The following is a 7,948-nucleotide window of genomic DNA, read 5'->3' on the forward strand; positions in this document are numbered from 1 at the left end:
TGGCCTAGTTTTCACAGCTGATATTGAGCTTCTCCAACAGTTCTTTCTGCAGATGTAATCAATCTCATTCCTATGCATACCATCAGGTGAAATCCATGTGTATAACCTGCGTTTATGTCTCCTTAAAAATGTGTTTACAATGAATAAGTCATTGATTGTGCAAAATTCAATCATTCTATCTCCAGCTACATTTGTCACTGAGTCCATGTTTTCCAACTACTGAATCTTTTTCTCTGTTCCCAACTTTTGCATTCGTTACCCATCATTATTACTGCATCTTGATTGCATGCTCTGTTGATCTCTGAGTGTAAAGGTTGATAGAAGTGTTCAGAAATAGTTACTCTTCTTTGGCTCTGGTTGTTGTGTATATATCTGAATGATAGTGGTATTCACTGGACTTCCTTGTATGTGTATGGATGATCTTAGGTCAGGTTTTATAGTGAGGGTCTTTAGGGAGGTAAGGGAGGGACATTCCATTATGGTATAGCCAGGTGGGTGGTGTTCTAGGGAGGGGAGGGGCACTCCATGGTAGTTGAGGCTGTTTAGTTTACTCCCTTTGTTGATATCCTTGAATCCTTTGTTCTCCCTTTGACCTTGGTCATGGCTTGACACTATCTCCATATCTTTTCAGTCAATATGCTGTACAGATTCTCTATAAGGCTGGGCTCTAAAAGGAGGAGTATGGCATCAATATCGGAGGAAGACTCATCAACAACCTGCGTTATGCAGATGACACAACCCTGCTTGATGAAACTGAGGAGGACCTGTAGTGCTTGCTGCAGAGGGTCAAGGACTGCAGCCTTCAATATGGATTGAGGCTCAATGTCAAGAAGACAAAGGTTCTCACCACTGGACCAATTGGTAACATCATGATAGACAGTGAGGTTAGTGAAGGAAGAATATGACAATTGTCCCACCATCCTCAAGCTTCATCACTTCCTGAGAAAATTGATAACATCTAAGCTAGTTATTTCAAAGACCAGACCAGACAATGGATCCTGATAAGAGTCTGAGCTTGGAAAAAAGGTGCTAAAGCCTAACTTAACACATCAAATTCCAAGAAATACCATCTTAGTCTGCCCCAGGACCCCTATAAAAAGGAAACCCCCCCAAACTACCCATGAGCCCCCATTTGGATCCTGTCTGCAGGTCATGGGGCTGGGTCACTTGGCGTTTCTCTCAGACTGCACAATAAAGAAAGGACTGTTCATTTCTTGGGATCAGTTTCTTCCTTTGTTTCTCTCCGTCGCACCCTTGCACTCTTTTTTATATCTAACAGTTAGCAACTTTAGTTTGCTTGGCTCCACTGTCAACACTCATGGCAGTAACAGCCAGGAGATCAAAAGACAAATTGCACTGGGAAAGTCTGCTGTGAAGGACCTCTTCAGAGTACTGGAGAACAACGTCAATCTGGAGACAGGTGAGCCTAATCCAGGCCATAGTCTTTGCAATTACTTGCTTTGTGTCAGAAAGCTGGACAATGACTAGGGATAATAGAATAGTAATTGATGCCTTTGAACTGTGGTATTGGAGAAGAGTATTGAATACACCATAGACTGCCAGCAGAACAAACAGGTTTGTCCGAGAGAGGGTGAAACCAGGCTGCTTCTTGAAAGCAAGAGTTCTGAAGCTTCATCTGACATACCTTGGGCATGTTGCAAGGAGGGACCAGTCCTTAGAGAGGGACATCATGCTTAGAAGGGTGAAGGGACAGGGCTAGAGAGAAAGACCCTCAATGAGATGTGTTGATTCAGTGACTGGCATAATGAGGGTAGGTGTGTCAGAGACAAAAAGGGTGACACAGGATAGAACAGGGTTCAGAACTTTCACTCAGCATAATGTTCTCCAGAGTCAACCATTTTGAATAATATTGCATGAGTTTTTTGTTTTTTAATGCAGCATAGTATTCCATTGTGCGAATATACCACAGCTTCTCTAGCCATTCGTTTGTTGATGGGCACTTAGCCCATCTTGATTGTACTGTTGTACATAGGGTCACTATGAGTCACAAGTGATTTGATGGTACATAACAACAACAACAACAACAAAGATTTATCAAAAAGTTACATTCCCAAAGGGATAGACCTCGCTCCTTGATTTATGAAGGGGAGGCTCAAACTATTTTAAAAATATTATTATTTAGGGAGTTCTGGTTGTAACGGAGTGAGTCCTCAAAAAGATCACCGAGCCAGTTAGCCGAATTAACAAAGTTTATTTCGAGTTCGAACCTGGGCTCCCGCGTGCTGGCACAGCAGCATCCAGAGAGCCCGGAATTGATGTCTGCCCCTCCTTTTATACCTCTGCTACCCCCCTGCCCAACCATACACGTTATGATTGGCCATCCACAGTAGTTTGGGTATTTGTCCACCTTCAATTGGCTAACCATAGTTCAGGGAAACAGTTCGGAAACCTATTTGAATCTTATCAGTTACTTCAGATACAGGAATGTAACTGAGTTTCTGATAACTGGTCCTTTCACTGGTGACTTCGTGATAAGGTGTTTTACTGCCAACCCAAAGGCATGTGATTCAAATGCACCAGCTGCTCCATGGGAGAAAGAAGGGCATTCTCCTCTGGTGTGATTTCTTGCCTCTGAAAACTCACTTGAGGGTCAGCTATGGGTCAGCTCTGACTCCATAGTACTTAATACCAACACCACCACCACCTTTTTTAGATGCACTTGGCTGATATGAACAGTATGCAGACGTCTACCTTTTAATATAAGTGCTCACACTGTATCATCATCTAAGCATTGTTTTATATTAGTTTTTCCCAGTATCATTACATGAGTTTTCTAATGTGACATTGCTTTTATTTTATTTTTTTCTGTACAGTCACACAACTTCATGAGAAATGTCAACAAAAGATCCTAAGAAATGGACATCATACCTTTCAACTTACTTGAGATAGCATTTTTTCTTCTTTTTTTAAATTTTGTGTGTGTGTGTGCATGTACCATCATGCACTTACTGCAGAGGGTCAAGGACTGCAGCCTTCAATATGGACTGAGGCTCAATGTTAAGAAGACAAAAATTCTCACCACTGGACCAATAGGTAGCATCAGGATGGATGGCGAAGAGATTGAGATTGTTCACAGCTTCAGTTTGCTCGGCTCCACGGTCAACACTCTTGGCACCAGTAGCCAGGAAATCAAAAAACGTATTGCGATGGGAAAGTCTGTGGTTAGGGACCTCTCCAAAATACTGAAGAGCCACAGTGTCTCTCTGGAGACTAAGGTCCGCCTGATACAGGCCATGGTTTTTGCAATCACTTGTTATGCATCAGAGAGCTGGACAATGACTAGGGAGGATAGAAGGAGAATTGACACCTTTGAGCTGTGGTGCTGGAGAAGAGTATTGAATGTACCATGGAGTGCCAAGAAAACAAACAGATTCATCGTAGAGAGGATTAAACCAGGCTGCTCCTTGGAGGCAAGGATTCTGGGGCTTCGTCTGACACACTTTGGACATGTTGTAAGGAGAGACAGGTCTTTAGAGAGGGACATCATGCTGGGTAGAGTGGAGGGACAGCGCAGGAGGGGAAGACCCTCTATGAGGTGGATTGATTCAGTGACTGGGGTACTCGGGATGGGTGTGTCAGAGGCAATGAGGTTGGCACAGGATAGAGCACAGTTTAGGGCTGTTGTACATAGGATCACTATGAGTCGCAAACGACTCGACGGCACATAACAACAACAACAACAACAACAACAACCGTCAAATCAGATCTGACTGGTACAGGAGGAAATTGTCCCTCCTTCTCTGGCAGAGCATCTGGTGGATTCGAACCATGTACCTTTGGGATTGGAGTACAGCTTCTTGCCACTAGGCCACCAGAGCTCCCCTTTTCTTCTTTTTTTAAATGGACGTTTTAATGAAAGCTTATAGAGACCTGGATTTCCATTCATTCATTTTTGCACGTTTTCCTCCCTGCCGACCCCTGCCTCGGTTCACTTTTCTTTTTGAAAATCAATGAGATAGCACTTATTTAAAAATAAATATATATTGCGCTGCAATCCCGAAGGTATGCAGTTCAAATCCACCACATGATCCTCTGGAAGAGGGGCAATCTCCTCCTGTGCCAGTCGGATCTGATTCAACAATACACAACAAGAAAAACAAACAAACAAAATATATATGTGCAGACAGGAGCCCTCATATGAAACACTTCCATGCCAATGCTTTCTTAGAGTGGAAGCCACGTGAACAGTGCACATAGTGCCCACGCAGGGGTAGATCGATCATAAGCGTGGGTGTAGACTGTGACACAAGTTCTCACCCTGCTGTTTCCATGCATGTTTGCAGATGCAGGGTAAAGCTGAACAAGGGAAAACCAAGTTTGTATTTCCCTTTCAGGAAAGTATCTTCTAGAAAAAACACCAACAGTGAGTAACAAAAGAGCTCATATGAGTAACTCTCCTCACATAAGTGATTTTTTTCAATAAATAAAGTAAGCCAACCCACAATTTTCAAGGCAATTGCTATGTTCTATTATAACAGTAAATATGCCTTGAATATTTCCTATTTAGAAATCCCTGAGGAAAAAAAGAATCACTATTGTTAAATCCCAAACTTTAGGCACTTTCTGTCATAACACTAGACATTGCAGACATTATTCTTATTAACTACTAACTATGGGTGCTGGTTAACAGTGCAACATGCTACATATTCTATCATTAGAGCTTCTCAACTATGGGTGTTAAGAAGCAAATATGTCACTTTGAGGACTGAGGTGTGACTGGCCCAAGCCATCGTATTTTCAGTCACCTTGTATGCAGGTTGGGGTGTAGCCTGTAGTGATTTGTGATAACCAAAAATGCTGTGTCCCCAGGTATTCAAATCCACCACTAGCTCCTCCATCGTATTTTCAGTCACCTTGTATGCAGGTTGGGGTGTAGCCTGTAGTGATTTGTGATAACCAAAAATGCTGTGTCCCCAGGTATTCAAATCCACCACTAGCTCCTCCATCGTATTTTCAGTCACCTTGTATGCAGGTTGGGGTGTAGCCTGTAGTGATTTGTGATAACCAAAAATGCTGTGTCCCCAGGTATTCAAATCCACCACTAGCTCCTCCATCGTATTTTCAGTCACCTTGTATGCAGGTTGGGGTGTAGCCTGTAGTGATTTGTGATAACCAAAAATGCTGTGTCCCCAGGTATTCAAATCCACCACTAGCTCCTCAGGAGACAGGCAGTTTCTTCCTGTTAAAATTTACAGCCACTGGATGATGATCGTCCTCCCGTTACAATTTATGGCCACTGGATGGTCATTGAGTCAGAACTGACTGTGAGTATGATTTTTTTTCATTTGCAGGTGGCAGTGGTATAGTGAATAAGAAATATTTTTTTTTAAAAAAAAGACTAGATGCCTTTAAATTATGATGGTGTCACCTGATAAAAATCAAGTACACTATTTGTCAAAAGAGATGATGAAATTCAATATCATCAATCAGAACAAAGCCAGGGGCTGACTGGAACAGACCATCACTCACTCACAATGCAAGTCTAAACTGAAGCAGGAAAAAATTTTTTTAAAATCCATGAGCATGGAAGCATGACCTTGAGTATATCCTACTTGAATTTAGAAGCCATTTAAAGAATAGATTTGATCCATTTATCATGAATAACAGAAGACCAGACAAGTTTTGAGATGAAATCAAGGACATCATACATGAAGAAAGCAAAATAACATTAATAAAGGCAAGAAAGAAAGGACAAAATCTCAGAAAAGACTCTGAAACTTGTTCTTGAACATAAAGAAGGTAAGGTCAAAGCAAGAGGCAGAAAGAGAGCTGAGCAGAAAACTTATAAGGGCAGCTTAAAAAGAGAAATCAAAATATAATGAAATGAGCAGACACCTGGAGTTAGACAACTGAAAGGGAAAAACATTGTCATTATTTCTCAAGCTGTAAGAACTGAAGAACAAATCCAAGCCTTATGTAAGGGTTCTATGGTCAAAATAATGAATGATGCAGGAAGCATCAAAAGATGAAAGCAATACATATACTGTGCCAAAAGGAACTGGATGACACAGAACCATCTCAGAAGTAGCATATGATCAAAAACCAATGACACTGAAAGAATTTAAGGTTGTACTGAAGGTAATTACAAGAAATAAAGCCCCAGGAATTAATGGAATACCAATTGAGATGTTTTGACAAACAGATGCAACCCTGTATATCTATGCCAAGAAATTCCTAAGATAGCCACCTAGTTAATTGACTGAAAGAGATCAGTATTTGTAGTCATTCCCTAAAAATGTGATCCTACACAACGTAGAAGCTATCAAACAATATTATTTTAAATGGATACAGGCAATATCCACAGAAACAGTAGTTAAGAAATAAAACCACGTTGTACTGGGTAAATATCTTTCCATCAACCTTTTTAATGTGCTGGAGATAGAATGCTAGTTAAAAGACTTAAGTGCATTTGACCCTGTATTTTCAGTTGCTTCATATGCATGTGAGAGTTGGACAATGATTAAGGAAGGCTGAAAAGCTGATGTTTTTGAGTTGTGATATTAGTAATAAGTTGTGAACTTTTAATTGCACACATGTGAAATCTATACTAGACCAAGAAGCTGTTGTTCAAACAGAGCAAGTGAACACTGAATGGTTGGTTTTCTTTTAAACACACACACACACACACACACACACACACACACACACACACACAACACCAGTTGGCCAGGTTTTCTTTCTTTCTCCCAGTCCAGTTTGTGTGCCGAACAAATCATTTGGGAATCTGGACTCATAAAGAAGCATGTGGTATCAATATAACTCATCAACAACCTGCATTATGCAGATGACATGACTTGCTATAACTGAAGAGGACTTGAAGTGCTTGCTGCAGAAGATCAAAGATTACAGCCTTCAACATGGATTGCATCTCAAAATCAAGAAAACAAAAATTCTCACTATTAGGCAACATCCTGATAGATGGAGAAAGATTGAAAATGTCAATGATTTCATTTTGCTTGGATCCACAATCAACACTCTTGGTTCTAGCAGTCAAGAGGTCAGCAGACATATTGCATTGGGAAAGCCTGCGATCTGGGACCTCTCCAAATTGGTCAGGAATAATGATGTCAGTTTGAAAACTAAGGTGTGTTTGATTCAAGCCAAGGGTCTTTTCAATCACTTACTATGCCTATGAAAGCTGGACAATGAATAAAGATGACAGAGGAGAATTGATGCCTTGAGTTGTGGTGTTGGAGAAGAATATTGACCATCCCAAGGACTGCCAAATGAAAAAGAACGAACAGAATTGTCTCGGTGAGGTGCAGTGAGAGTGGTCCCTTGGAGGCAAAGATGACAAAGCCTTGTCTCACATACTTTAGACGTATTGTTAGATGTTGTCACATTGAGTAGAACTCATAGCGATATTATGAACAACAGATCTGAACCCGAGCCTATCTTGTGCTATCTTCATCATCTGACACACTTGAGCCCATTGCTGTTGCCAGAGTCATTCTGTCTTATTGAAGGTCTCCCTCTTCTTTGTAGCAACATGCCCAAAGCATGTGAAACAAGTTTGTCACCTTGCCTCCAAACAGCACTATTATTTTTATTCCTTGGGAAGGGATGTGATGCTTGGAGAAGAGGAGAATAGTCAAAATAGAGAAAGACCCTTAACAAGAGATTGACATAGTGACTACAACAATGGGCTCAAGGATATCGGGAAAATTATGAGGATGACCCAGATCTGTTTTTCACTGAGTCGCTATGAGTTGTATTGGACTAACGGAACCTAACAGCTACAAGTATAAGATCACTATCTTGATCACTTTCCTATTTTTCATTTTATCCACCCTTTCTTAGCATTTCTGAAAAAAAAACCAAAAGTTTAAGATATTTTAAGTTTGTTGTTGTTGTTGTTATGTGCCGTCGAGTCGTTTACGACTCCTAGCGACCCTATGCACAACAGCACTAAACCCTGCTCTATCCT

The sequence above is a fragment of the Elephantulus edwardii genome, unplaced genomic scaffold (genome assembly GCF_000299155.1).
Source record: "Elephantulus edwardii isolate Elephantulus edwardi_28Jun2011 unplaced genomic scaffold, EleEdw1.0 scaffold00028, whole genome shotgun sequence".
In the NCBI taxonomy this organism is placed as follows: domain Eukaryota; kingdom Metazoa; phylum Chordata; class Mammalia; order Macroscelidea; family Macroscelididae; genus Elephantulus; species Elephantulus edwardii.